Source organism: Nansenia antarctica (genome assembly GCF_963989245.1).
Source record: "Nansenia antarctica genome assembly, chromosome: 17".
NCBI lineage: Eukaryota > Metazoa > Chordata > Actinopteri > Argentiniformes > Microstomatidae > Nansenia > Nansenia antarctica.
Genome location: NC_137687.1, coordinates 650768 through 665767, shown reverse-complemented (window position 1 = coordinate 665767; position 15000 = coordinate 650768).

Here is a 15000-nt window from a genome sequence, read left to right as displayed (position 1 = left end):
CCCAATTGCTCTGTAGCCTACCCAACAGCTAACGAGTAGAGTAGTCACTGAACTTCTCATTTGAAAGTCATCAAGAGTGTCATCAATGTTTTGTTTGGTTCTGTTTTGTTTGGGGTTCGCATAGAGATTCGGAAGGAAAATGGCATTCGTCCACACGAACAGAGAGAGCCTAAACACATGTGACAGCAGCTGGTGAAAGCGGCGACAAGTCGACCAACCGATCAAAATGTTACGACTTTTATTCTGAAATATGTCGATAAATAACTAGGTAGAGTAGTGGGGGATTACTCACCGGATCCATTGCATTGCAATGTTTTGGCTTGACTAGCGAGCGTGTCATTGACGTTCAACAACGTTGACGTTTATTTACATACATCTTCTCTCGAATGAAAGCCACCAGCTGCTGTCACAAATAGAAGTCAGTCAGTCGGTCGGTCGGTCATATCTCTCTGTCAGTCACACACGTACCTCTGCGATGCAAGTTATGACAAGTGGACAACCGTATAGATCTGTTGAAGAATGAGCAATCTGTTTATGTGCTGAGGTAGCTCTGAAACCCGCCTGCGTCTCCAACGCAGTGTTTCTCTGAGAGACAAGGATGCCATGTTGACAGTTTGATGTCTTACTCGATTGATGCAGGAAAACATTACAACTCTACTTTCTCTCTTAACTGCATTTTACAGATGTTCCAGTGTGGTGGTTGTTTGCCTATGAGTCTGTTTTCCCGTCGGCCTCCTGACTCTTTCTATTGCCAAGTCCAAGTTTTATCTAATTATGATGTAATAACAACGACGATGTATTATGAATACCGGGATTCAGCTTTCACAGTGAGAGAGACAGTTTCCCTCCTTATTTACAGAGGAAGTTAGCAGGTTAGCGGTCAAACGTTTACTCTTTAAAAGAGTACTTTCAGTGGATGTTGTCGTTGGATCCTTGCAGGACACTTTCGAATTCACGGAGACTCAAGGGGAACCCGTCTGGATACGACTGTCTGGGTTGTCTGAGTGTTGTGGCTGAAATGAGTGGTGGAGAACACAGCAACAATCTGTCTGTTCAAAGATGTCTTTGACAGAATAATGAAATCAAGGACACCCGTGGCGCATATCTTGTTATTATTAATGATAAAGGGACCGCTGTACGGTGATGATGTAGAGAAAAGAAAGGCAAAATAATTATCTTTTTCTTTTCTTTCTTTTTCAAAGGAAATATCTTTTGAACCTGTTTACCATTTTGACGTTATGCTAATCGAAAAAAAGTGTATTCTTATTTATTTTGAAGAGGCAGAGAACAATGTGACGGATGTTTTTATCCTTTTTGCTGACAATAAAACGGACGTTCAGTTCCACAAAAAACTCTGAGGGGACTTCTTTTAATTATTTCGAACTTGAAAAACATCCTTCCATCCTCGCATCCCTCAGTTTTGAATTATGTTATCAAGGTGAACCAGATAGGGGTTTGAGAAAAAATAAAAAGGCTGTTTCTGTCGAGAGAAACATCCTCTTTGCCTGCAATGACGTATTTCGTTCTACACATATTTCCTTTTGCCTTCCCACATCTCAAGGAGCCAGATGGGGGGTGTAGAGAGGGAGGAGGAGGAGGAGAGAGAGAGAGAGAGAGAGAGAGCTTTCTTTCTGTTTGTTTTTCAGGTCTCTTTCTCGATGAGGCTTTGTACTTGAAAGGCCCGTCGGAGACAAAGAGGCTCGGCGCTCTTCAGAGGCGTGTGATGATGAATGGCCCGGCGCTGTCTGCCTGCGTAGAGAGACGCGCGCAAATTAGCCTAGCGCTCCTCCTCTGGTGGGATGTGTGCAAATATTTCTGGTGAGATCATGTAAAGACTGACATTCACACGTACACACAAGTCAAGTCAAGTCAGCTTTATTTACACACTTGTGTGTCTTGCGGTTGCTCTCCATCACACACGCACGCATGCCCACATGCATGCACACACACACACACACACACACACACACACATATATATACACACAACCTACGGTGTACATGCTATGTATGTGTGTGTGTGTGTGTGTGTGTGTGTGAGAGTGTGTGTGTGTGTGCGTGCGTGCGTGCGTGGGTGCGTGCGTGTGTACATGTATATCCTGTGTGTGTATGTATATGCGTGTACATGCATGTGTGTGTATGACTATATTGAGTGGGGTGTGAGTGTGTGTGTGTGTGTGTGTGTCCGTGTGCGTGTGTGTGTGTGTGTGTGTGTGTGTGTGCGTGCGTGTGCGTGCGTGCGTGTGTGATGGAGAGCGACCGCAAGAGACAGAGACAGATTGTGTCTGTCTGCACCTTATTCACTCATTAGTAATACATGCAGTCACCTCACACTGCTCACCACCACTTCCCCTCTGCAGAGAGGCATTATCTATCATAACCTAACGTTCTGACCCCATCAGTACTGCAATTTATTTATTACTCAGACTTATTTAGTCAATCGGTCTTTATGTAAAAGATAATGAAGATTTGAAGGGATTTCCTTGATTGGGTCACTAATGAATATGGGATCTAAATTAAAAGAAGATTGGTGGGGTTGAACGTTATCTTCGACTCCAGTGTCAACTTCATCTTAACCTCTGGAACCCTTCAGCTTAATCAACTGAATGTGTTACAAAAGGTAAATGGACTGCACTTACTGTATATAGCGCCTTTTATCCAAAGCGCTTTACAACAGCCTCTCATTCACCCATTCACACAACAATGGCGGCAAGCTGCCATGCAAGGCGCTGGCCGGCCCGCTCACTGGGAGCAATGGGGGTTCAGTGTCTTGCCCAAGGACACTTCGACATGTGGCCAGCCGGGGCTCGAACCGCCGATCTGGCCGATCATTAGACGGCGGCTCTACCTCCTGAGACACAGCCTCTACCTCCTGAGACACAGCCTCTACCTCCTGAGACACAGCCTCTACCTCCTGAGACACAGCCTCTACCTCCTGAGACACAGCCTCTACCTCCTGAGACACAGCCTCTACCTCCTGAGACACAGCCTCTACCTCCTGAGACACAGCCTCTACCTCCTGAGACACAGCCTCTACCTCCTGAGACACAGCCTCTACCTCCTGAGACACAGCCTCTACCTCCTGCACCACAGCCTCTACCTCCTGCGCCACAGCCTCTACCTCCACCAGCCTCTACCTCCTGAGACACAGCCTCTACCTCCTGAGACACAGCCTCTAGCTCCTGAGACACAGCCTCTACCTCCTGAGACACAGCCTCTACCTCCTGAGACACAGTTGCAGCCGCAGACCATGTTATCCTGGATTGCCCGGTGTACCACCCACCCAACGGGATCCATGGTCTGTCGGTATTAGATGACGAGACAATGACGTGGTTTCTGGAGGGGTGTCCAGAAATATAGCCCGGGTGAGCCCCTCAACCAGGTCTCGGGGTGGTAAAAGGGTAGCCCCTCGGCCCCGAGCTTGGTGGAGTGGAGAGGAAACAACAACCCATACGCCGAAGAAGAAGAACAGTTGCAGCAAGTTTTTCAAACCAGTTCAAAACTTCTACTGTGAAAAATGTCTCAGTCTCGGTTTGATCAACGTCCACAAACCAAACAGCCAAACAGCCAAACAGCCAAACAGCCAAACAGCCTAGCTACTCCTCCTGACGAAATAAAAGAAAGACTGCGTGATCACATCAAAGGAGGGTCTCAGGACTGCGGTTGTCATAAGTGGATCTGGAGAATGAAAGCGTGTTGTTACTGTATGAGTTGTTTCCTCAGTATTGATACAGCGGTGTGATGCAACCTGCTCCTCTCGCTCTGATGCAGGAAAACAATTGTGAGGTAAACCGCAATTCATTGTGATGCAACATATTGCAATGAGGCTGTTATGCATCTTCACTCGGGCCTCTCCTCACAGGTATTGACACAGTTATTGAAGCTTTGAAGTATGGGGGCAAATGGAGGGAAAAAACATCTGAGGAACTATGAACTGTTGGCCAGGAGAGAGACAATAGAAGCACGTGTGTTCCACTCAGGAACTAACTAGCTTCTCTGTACTGGCCCCTTTCCAACGTTTTTTTATAATTGAAAACAAGAAAAGAAGCCTTAAAGAACTCTATTCGGTTGTTAAGTCTGACGTCAAACGTGACGTTTAGACATTTCCGGGTCCAAACCAGAAATTCCCTCCACCAAGGCAAGGCAACGTTTATTTGTATAGCACATTTCATACAACAGGGGCAATTCAAAGTGCTTTACATACATTATTTAAAATTACAGCAAGAGGAGCATAAGAAAATAAAAATTACAATGAATAAAAGCAAATATAAGAAGTAAATAGATAAAACATTTAAAAAGACAATAGTTAATGGAAAAAAGACATTGATAGAAGTGTTTGTGTTTAATCATAACTGGTGCAAAACATGAAGGTTTTTAGCTTAGATTTAAATATTTTAAGGGTTTGGGCCTGTTTGATTTCTTCGGGAGTTTGTTCCAGGAGCATGCAGCAGCGTGACTGAAAGCTGCTGCACCGTGTTTTGTTTTTACTCTTGGAATTATTAGCTGATTTGTCTCAGCTGACCTTAGGGACCATGCGGGAATATAGGGTGGGAGGAGATCTGATATGTATTTTGGTCCAAGACCATTTTGTGATTTGTATGTAATTAGGAGGCTTTTGAATTCAATTCTCTGAGAGACTGGTAGACAGTGCAGGGATCTCAGGATTGGTGTAATGTGTTCAAATGTCTTTGTTTTTGTTAGGACCCTAGCAGCGGCGTTTTGGATGAGCTGCAATTTACGAACAGCTCCTTTAGATAGGCCTGTTAGTAGACCATTACAATAATCAAGTCTACTCGAAACAGATGCATGGATGAGTTTTTCAAGGTCTTGCTTGGACATGAAACCTCTCATTCTTGTTATGTTTTTCAGGTGATAGTAGGCTGATTTAGTTATCGAGTTTATGTGGCTGTTGAAGTTTAGATCGGAGTCTAGAATTACACCAAGATTTCTGACCTGTTTTTTAGTGTGAAGAGAGAGAGAATCAAGTTTTGCACTGACTTTCGATCTTTTGTCAGGTGCACCGAATACAATTATCTCTGTTTTGTCCTTGTTTAGTTGGAGGAAGTTTTGTGTCATCCAGGCGTTTATTTGCTCAATGCAATTAAAGAGATTGTCAATGAGTCACCAGAGTACCAGTGTACTAAAGCACCAGAGTACCAGTGTACTAAAGCACCAGAGTACCAGTGTACTAAAGCACCAGAGTACCAGTGTACTAAAGCACCGGAGTACCAGTGTACTAAAGCACCGGAGTACCAGTGTACTAAAGCACCAGAGTACCAGTGTACTAAAGCACCAGAGTACCAGTGTACTAAAGCACCAGAGTACCAGTGTACTAAAGCACCAGAGTACCAGTGTACTAAAGCACCAGAGTACCAGTGTACTAAAGCACCAGAGTACCAGTGTACTAAAGCACCAGAGTACCAGTGTACTAAAGCACCAGAGTACCAGTGTACTAAAGCACCAGAGTACCAGTGTACTAAAGCACCAGAGTACCAGTGTACTAAAGCGGTAGAATGACAGTTCAATAATTTTTTAGACTGGGATCTATTCATACAACAAGGGACACAGCAGCACTTTCTCGTTTTCCCCATATTGTCAGCGTCTTTGAGCCTCGGAAAAGCGCTATACAAATATGAATTTTTATTATTACTGAGGCATTTCGAAGAGAGCGCCTCAGCCAACGTTGGACCCGGAAACACGTCACGACTTAACAACCGAATAGAAGCATGCGTGTTCACTCAGGAACTAACCGTACTGGCCCTTTCCAAAGTTGTTCATGCTTGAAAACACGAAAAAAAGAAGCCTTAAAGAACCTGATTGAGCCTTCACAATCCAATGTCTTATATTTTGAAAGGAAACCAGTGTCCCTGAGGTTCAAAGTGTTATAGGAAGCAAAACTCCTTCAAAGCCTCCTTTGATGTACAAAGCGTTTCATACTTCCATATGACATTTCTAATCAATCATGTGATGGCGTAAATATTATTATGGCAGGCATGTAGGAAGACAGTCTGACCAGTGGTGTAGTCTAGTGTTTTCTAGTGGGTATACTGTGATTTTTCCCTCCCAGCCTCATATCGTTCATTTCAGAACGCCATAGAAATAAATATGCGCTCCCTGTCTAACGTTATATATATATATATATATATATATATATAACATTACATGTTATAAGGCTGATGATCTGTGCACGACAGTGCTGCATTTTGACATATTTCATGTCGCATCTCCCCCTGTTGATGGTATATGAGCTATAGTCAGTCCCAATGGTCCAAAAGTCAAGTGCTTCGTAACACAGACAGGGTGAATTTTATGAATGAACGTGTGAAAGTTCTGTCACAAAACGCTGTTACGTATCCTCACACATTTTTAAGTGGGTATATGGAAATCCTTGGCCTTTCCTAGTGGGTATACGGCGTAGTCCTGCGTATCACGTAGACTACACCACTGAGTCTGACCGTCCAATCTCAACACACACACGCACACACACACACACGCACGCACACACACACACACACACACACACACACACACACACACACACACACACACACACACACACACACACACACAAGCTACTGCAGGAGAGTCGAATGGGACAAAGTTACCAGAGACTTGTCTGCAGTGAAAACCCCAAATTAAAGCCTAATTCTAATACCTATTCTACCTCTCTAGTCTCACCTCTATCCCCTTTAATATTCCTGTTATTAATAATTTACACATCTGAGAGACCACATCAAATCAATAAAATCCTGAAAAACCACCCAAGTGGAGTTTTTTTTCCTCCTAGCAAAAATCCCAAACACAGTGAAACCATCAGACACGTAACATAATGCATGACTGCAGTCCCAGCGTCACCCTGACACCTGGACTGTAGAAGGTGATTAATCGGCACGTCTTCTGTTCTCCTAATGAGACTCGATGTCTTCCGGCCTCCTAAAGCCCCCCCACCCCCCCCCAAGTGTTACGTGTGAATCTAAAGTTGGACCCAGATGACGTGCAGAACACAGGAGACGGAACACGAAAGTAGAATTCAAAAATAAAGATACTCTTTATTGAGTCGTCGGGCAACAATCAACCGAACTTAAAACGATACAAACAAAAGTCGGAGGTAGGTTTAGTCTCCCAAAAATCCTAATAGTACATAAAGCATTTACACAAGCTCAGTAACAGTCAATCATTTTACATTTTACATTTTTGGCATTTAGCAGACGCCTTATTCCAAAGCGACTTACAATCAATCAATGCATAACTTCCTATACGGCGAGGACATTTTACATTTACATTTTTGGCATTTAGCAGACGCCTTATTCCAAAGCGACTTACAATCAATACATTTGAATACTAAGCATGAGAATCATCAATCCACCAGTCGTGGCAGGAAGAGTAATCCAGCTCAGGCCCGGGGCCACTGATAGAAGGAAAAACCTTCTTCTACCACCTTGTTCTAATACTTTTTTTTTTTTTTTACTGGATGAACTGAGAAACAGTACAAAGGGGGCGATAGAAGTTTTTAGGGACACAGTAGAGGGGAAAGCGGGTGTCTTCAGGAGACGCAGTGCTGAGGGGTAGTAGATGTCTCAGGAGGAGCAGTTAAGATGTAACCTGAAGAGGTGGGTCTTCAGTCTACTACGGAAGGTGTGAGGAAGGTTACGACTCTGACACATAGTACTCACGAAGGACAAGTGAACAACCGACGCAGAGGGAAAACACAGGGGGATATAAATAGACCAAGACAATCACTCACAGCTGTTAACAATCAGAGACATTAGGACAAATAGGACAGACAGAAATACAAATACACATCAAAGGGTCGCTCAACAGTAGAGCGATCCCCAACCTGACACCCAAGTAAAAGATGACTCCAGTTTGAGCGTCGTACAGTACGACATACAGACAAATACAGAGAGCAGATAAACCCATCAGTATAATCTGATCATATTAAAAAAGTCTCTTGCATTCGACACCAGAATCATAACACCCTTGTAGTGTTTCAATACATCGACAACGTTATCGTTCTCCATAACGGGGGAGATTTAGTTTTAGTTTTTCCCGAACCCATTGTTGACGGTGTTAGGGCCAAGATGGCCGCCCGTGTCTGTGTGGCGACGTTGTCAAGCAGCTCGAAGTGCTCCAAGGTTCCGAGGTTGCGCCCACTTCCTCGTTGGCTTTTTTTTTTTTTTTTTTTACTTTTAGTTTTATGTTAACACTAGGAGCAGGTGCGACTGTTTCTGAATGTATTTTGGTTCCATCCGCTGAATTAGTTTTATTTTATTCTCGTGTAGGTTTTACCTACACTCAGATCAGACTAGGAGTTCCAAGTTTAGCAGCTCTCTTTAGTTATATGTGACACAGTCTGATCATGGTCCTCATGTCGGCAACCCATCGTGACGTTAGAATGAGATGGTTCTATCTCCGTTTAGGGCAGTTTAGAGATATTGAGCGTCAAAGTTTTTACATTCCATTATGTTTTGTGAGATGGAACCTTTGTATTTTATTAATTACTAACTCAAAAATGTAAACATTTAAAAAATAACACCACACAGGCATTAATAAACACCTAATGGATCAGACAAAAATTGAGATAGAACCTTATAATTCTAACGTCACGACATGTTGTGCAGTAGGTGCCATTTTTTTATTTTCGCCCCCCCTGCCCTTCAAACAGCCTGAGTCTGCCACTGTCAGGGACAGACAGCAGGCTACAGAAACTCACCTGTCCATCAAAATCAGGAGAAAGTGTCTCGAACGCCCCGAGCCCTCGGGCGCTAAGGAGCAATCAGGGACACGTCGCTATCAGGGGCGACCATCAGGACCTCTGCAGACGCTCCTGCTCCCTCCCCAGGCTTGTTTTAGGGCCCTGCGCTCCTCTTATCGTAACCCTGTATCACCAACAAATTGCCCTGACGCGGAGGGAGGGGGGGGGGGGGGGAGAGGAGCGACACCTTCTTCCTCAAATTGTCTGCTGGAACATGGCTAATGGAGTCTGACCTCTCTGGGTGTCTGTCGCAGGAGTGATTTGCCCTAACAGCCTTGTCATCATCGCACATCCAGCCAACTGCCTGTCTCTCTGATCATTCACTGTCCTCTTGTTCTCTAACAGTGTATTTTTCTGTCTCTAACAAAAGAATAACACACATCTTCTGTATACTCTTTTATTTTCACCTCAACGGCTCCTATGGATTTTTGTCCCTCAACTCCTCAAAGCAAAACTCTGTCTATGGCTGTCTTTTGTTTTCTCTCCCGGTAAGGATAATTCATTCCATGTTTGTATTTTTCACACTGCTCCTCCTCATTCTACAATTTAATGATGCACAGCCCAGCCAAACCTATCATTTGAGGAGATGGAAACGGATAACATTGTCACAATCAAAACAACATTGTCAACAGAGTGGAGTACGCGGGGTACGTGCGTGGTGCTCTCACACCTTTTCATTAGAGAAAGAAGAAGTTGTTTTTGACCATCTTCAGGACTCTCTCAGGGCGTGTGAATCTGAATAACCACGTTTCATTGGAGGCTGAACATTTTTGCATCTGGAATGCAGACAGTTCAACTCCGAAGCCATCTGTGGGGACTCAGTTATTTATGCATTCAATATAGTCAATATTTATTTCAAAGTATTAAACTTTTTCCTCTCCTCCTAGTGACAAAACTTCCCAGCATACACCTGACCGAACCTTCCGTCCTGCGGAGCCTGTGGCAGTCAGACAGACAGGCAGGCCTCAGCTCCCATCCTAAGCTTCTTCTGGGTGATTTCTTCCTTCTTCTTTTCTTTCTCTCGCTGGTCCTTTGAACGAGAGAAAAGGAGGGAATGGAAGATCAAAGGGCCTTGCAGCCTTCCATGTTTTATTCTCTCTCTCTCTCTTCTCTATTCTCTCTCTTTCTCTCTCCACGCCGCTCGCTCGCTGCTCTTCTTGCGCCTTCCAGCGATAGCGATGTCAGACCGGAGGGGTTGTTGTACGGTTCCACCCAAATTAGTGTGGTCCCAGACCTGTGCAGTATAAATAATTCTCTTGTGAGGTGTGGGGGTGCAAGAAGCCGCCTCCTCGGGCGCCCCGGGTAGAAGAGGACTCCAGAAGTAGGCCAAAGACGCAGAAGAAGAAGCAGAGGAAAAACAACTGAAGAAGAAGAAGAAGAAGAAAAGAAGGAAAAAAGAATGAGAATTTAAATAAGACAGAACAAAAAAACTTCAAATGAATTCAAATTCGACCTATTATCGAAACATGAATTTCCTTGAAACATCAGGGCGCCTCGTAGCTCAACTTAAGATGTACTTATTTATCACAGTGGAGAGAGAGAGAGAGAGAGAGAGAAGACAAGGAACTGAAGAATTTAGAGAGAGAAGAAGAGGAGAGTTGAAGAGAGGAACTGAAGAATTTAGAGCGAGAAGAGAGGAGGAGAGTTGAAGACAATGATCAGATGTGAGGCATCAGTCAGGGTCTGGTCTGCTCTGAGTGATGCGTAGGGAGGGAGTTGTATCGGTGTGCAAAACAGACTCCGGAATCCAAAAATGCCTTAGGGCAGGAATGTAGAATATGATTGCAGGAGCATTTACTGTTTTAGTTATGTATAAATGCATAATGCAAAATCACCATTACATTGAAATGATTATCTGTTGCTGGTGATTGAACATGAATAGAATCTATTCAAGTGTCTATTCAACATCCCAACACCGTCTCCACTGAGAGAAGACTTCCTCTAAGACATCCTTGAAATTAATCAGTAGATAACACAGGAATATGGTAATACGATAATAGTGTTTATGTCTTGAACAGAAAATGATAAATAAAAGACGGATTTTGCGGATAAATTTGCATTTGTATAGCAGCTAAACCCGACTAAACTATGAGTAATGAAAAGAAGATTCACCAGAAATTCTCCTTTCATCAGATTGTCATAAACATGTCGCAGCGACATCAGTATTAATGAACCGTAATAGACAAAGGCCTAATTACCGCTACTTTGTACACTTACAGTACGTACTGTGTGTTTATCATCATTAGCCAAGCCTGGGTTGGTTCTGATGTGTGGGTGGTGTGTGTGTGTGTGTGTGTGTGTGTGTGTGTGTGTGTGTTTGTGTGTTTGTTTATCATGTCGACACGGAAAACCGTTACACGCAACATAGAACCATCAGCGATCACGATCGATGCGATCCGTTCTAGCGCGCCAGTCACGGGGAGGGACGCACAACCTAATTGACGCACAGAAGACTTCTGAAACTGACTAGAGAACAATTATGACTAATGACATTAAGATCCCAAATGGGTTTTTGGGGAGGATGTATACGTTTCTCGTGTTCCACTGTCAGTTCAAAGTCTTAAAGAGATTGAACGTCACCTCAGGGACTACTCCTCAGTAATGTTGCACACGTCAGTCGTGTGTTTAACTTTAACTTCTCTAGTCTGAGATACAGTCGGTTTCCCCATCTAATATTTCTCAGTAATATCGTGACGTTAGAATTATAAGGTTCTATCTCAATTTTTGGTCAAGATTTTAGTTTTTTTACATAATCTGATCCATTAGGTGTTTATTAATGCCTGTGAGGTGTTATTTTTTTTAAATGTTGGCATTTTTTAGTTAGTAATTAATAAAATACAAAGGTTCCATCTCACAAAACGTAATGGAATGTAAAAACTTTGACGCTCAATATCTCTGAACTACCCTAAACGGAGATAGAACCTTATCATTCTAAACGGAGATAGAACCTTCTCATTCTAAACGGAGATAGAACCTTATCATTCTAAACGGAGATAGAACCTTATCATTCTAAACTAGTACACTTTGTTGTGATGATACATCTCTCAGTAGCTGTTACCATGTAAACCAGACACTGCTGGGTGGATGTGATAATAAGGCCTACAAACATTTCACCAGAGAGCGTTGTTATGTTTAATTTGTTTGCTTATACACTTATATTTGTGTTTATAAGTAAATATCAAGTCTCTCAGTCCAAAGTAGCAACATAGTCTCACCCTCTTGTATTTTGTTGCTGTTGCTTCTTAATGACGTGATTTCCGCAGTGCAACAAGGTTTATATTCCTGTAATAAAAACTGTTGGGGGACAATGAGGAGGTGGAATTACCCTGGTTGTATTTAATAGAGTTTGACCAAGGTCCAGGACCTGTGTCGGTGGCTAATGTCCCAGCTGTGGTGTCGCCTGGCTTTCTCTCTCTCTCTCTCTCTTTCTCTCTCTCTTTCTCTTTCTCTCTCTCCCTCTCTCTCCCTCTCTCTCTCTCTCTCTCTCTCTCTCTCTGTCTCTCCCTCTCGCTCTCTCTCTTTCTCTCTCTCTCTGTCTTTCTCTCTCTCTGTCTCTCTCTCTGTCTATGTCTCTCTGTCTCTCTCTCCCTCTCTCCCTCTCTCTCTGCCTCTCTCCGTCTCTCTCTCTGTCTCTCTCTCTCTCTGTCTCTCTCTCTCTCTCTCTCTCTCTGTCTCTCTGTCTCTCTCTCTCTCTCTCTGTCTCTCTCTCTCTCTCCCTCTCTCTCTCTCTCCCACTCTCTCTCTCTCTGTCTCTCTCTCTCTGTCTATCTCTCTCTCTCTCTCCCTGTCTCTCTCTCTGTCTCTCTCTCTGTCTCTCTCTGTCTCTCTCTCTGTCTCCCTCTCTCCCTCTCTCTCTCTCTCTCTCTCTCCCTCTCTCCCTCTCTCCCACTCTCTCTCTCTCCCTCTCTCTCTCTCCCTCTCTCTCCTCTCTCTCTCTCTCTCTCTCTCTGTCTCTCTCTCTCTCTCTCTGTCTCTCTCTCTCCCTCTCTCTCTCTCTCCACACTCTCTCTCTCTGTCTCTCTCTAACTCTCTCCCTCTCTCTCTCTCTCTCCATCTCTCCATCTCTCCCTCTCTCTCTCTCTCTCTCTCTCTCTCTCTCTCTCTCTCTCTCTCTCTCTCTCTCTCCGGGGGAGACAGAAGGCAGATAAACCTTGCTTGCTCTCTGCCTGTACCTGCGTCGCTGCACCCTCTGCATTATTCATGATGTGGGAGACTCTGCGAGCCTCTTCAAATGGCCTGTCATTTCCATTTACCCTCGCTCACAATGGCCGTATGCTGCCGCAGACACTGGGGAAAGCCTGCGGGGGGGAGAGAGGGGGGAGAGGGGGTGAGAGGGGAGAGGGGGGTGAGAGGGGGAGAGAGGGGAGAGGGGGTGAGAGGGGGGTGAGGGAGAGAGCAATTCACCAGGTTGAGCCGAAGCCCGAAGCGCTAACACACAGGGAGATGAGCAGGAGGAGGTGTCCTCACACAAGTGCATGTGGCTTTATTGCAGGGCCAGGTAAAGATACCAGGGAATTCAGTAAAATATTCCACGGCCGTAATTCAATCTTGTCTCTCATTATCCACCATGTGGACTGCACTTACATAGCTATGCCTTTATCCAAAGCGCTTTACAACGGCCTCTCATTCACCCGTTCACACACACATTCACACACCAATGGTGGCCAAGCTACCATGCAAGGTGCCGGCCCGCTCACTGGGAGCAATTTGGGGTTCAGTGTCTTGCCCAAGGACACTTCGACATGTGGCCAGCCGGGGCTCGAACCGCCGATCTGCCAACCTTGCGATCATTAGACGTTGCGACCTCCTCCCTGCACCTCCCTGTACCTGTAGATGAAGAGACAAGGAGACAAGGAGACTAGGAGATGTCAGTAGTGTCAGTAATGTCAGTCGCTGGTGTTGAAAAGTTACGAGTGGAAAACAACAAACATACTGAGATGAAGTTTTAACGATTATTGTCAACGAACCATCGTTGTACATCCATAACATATACGTGACATTTCGTAATGTGAGACGTGAGAGGCACGGATCATTAGAGGCCGGAAGGCATAAATGATTCTCACAAGAAATAGTTTGGTGTTCCGTTTCATACAGTATGTCTTGTTTACAGGAAGTAGGTGTTGACGGTGCGATGGTAAAACTTTTAGATTACCAGTTATCTCATATAGTTCTTTTCATCGGCTGCTACTTGTGTGACATCTTGTCAGCTGCCGTTGAGACTTCAGTCCTCTGTGTCGTTTGTGTTTACTGGGTTTATTTGCGTGACGAACCCTCACAAGGCGTGGGCCCCAGAGGAGACTGGGATTGTTGTCATACCATCGCCGCGCTAATGCCTGAACGTTGACATTAACATATCATTAACATATCATTAACATATCATTATCATTAGCTCTTTCTGGGAGCGTTCACTCGGAAAACGAGCGGTCTCCATAGACACCAGCTCTGTCAGCTCTGTCACGCTGGAACAACACTGAGAGGATGGCGGCTTCTTCAGGGCGGCTGTGGCGGTAGGTAGAGGAGTCGCCGTCTAATGATCACAAGGTTGGCAGATCTGCGGTTCGAGCCCCGGCTGGCCACATGTCGAAGTGTCCTTGGGCAAGACACTGAACCCCATAATTGCTCCCAGTGAGCGGGCCGGCGCCTTGCATGGCAGCTTGGTGTGTGAATGTGTGTGTGAATGGGTGAATGAGAGGCCGTTGTAAAGCGCTTTGGAGTAGCTTGCAAAAAAGGCGCTATATAAGTGCAGTCATTTTACCATTAACTGTTTACCGTTTCATTTCAAACCTGCTCAACTAGCAAACCAGAGAGAGGCGGGAGCCAGAATACTGGATGAAACTTGGGAACTTGGAACAATGGAAGGTGGTGATTCCTCAGAATGTAAACTCCTCAAAAAAAGTTCGGGAACGTTATTTCATTGATTATTCCTCCCCTTTAATAATACCAATTGGTATTGTTTTTTATATGGTTGGAAAGCCTGATTAGTCACTTTCACAACGAGGTACAACTTGTAAGGATCATGCATTCGTGGAAGGAGCAATATAAAAAACAATACCAATTGGTATTATTAAAGGGGAGGAATAATCGACCGAAATAACGTTTCAAACTTTTTTGGAGGAGTTTATTTCACATGTATGCTGGCAGCTGGTGAAACAGGGAACAAGTCAGTCCATGACTGTGATGGACTGTGGTGTTTTATGCTCCAGGCAAGGGGGTGAGCCTGGAGCAGTTAGCGGTTCAGTGCCTTAC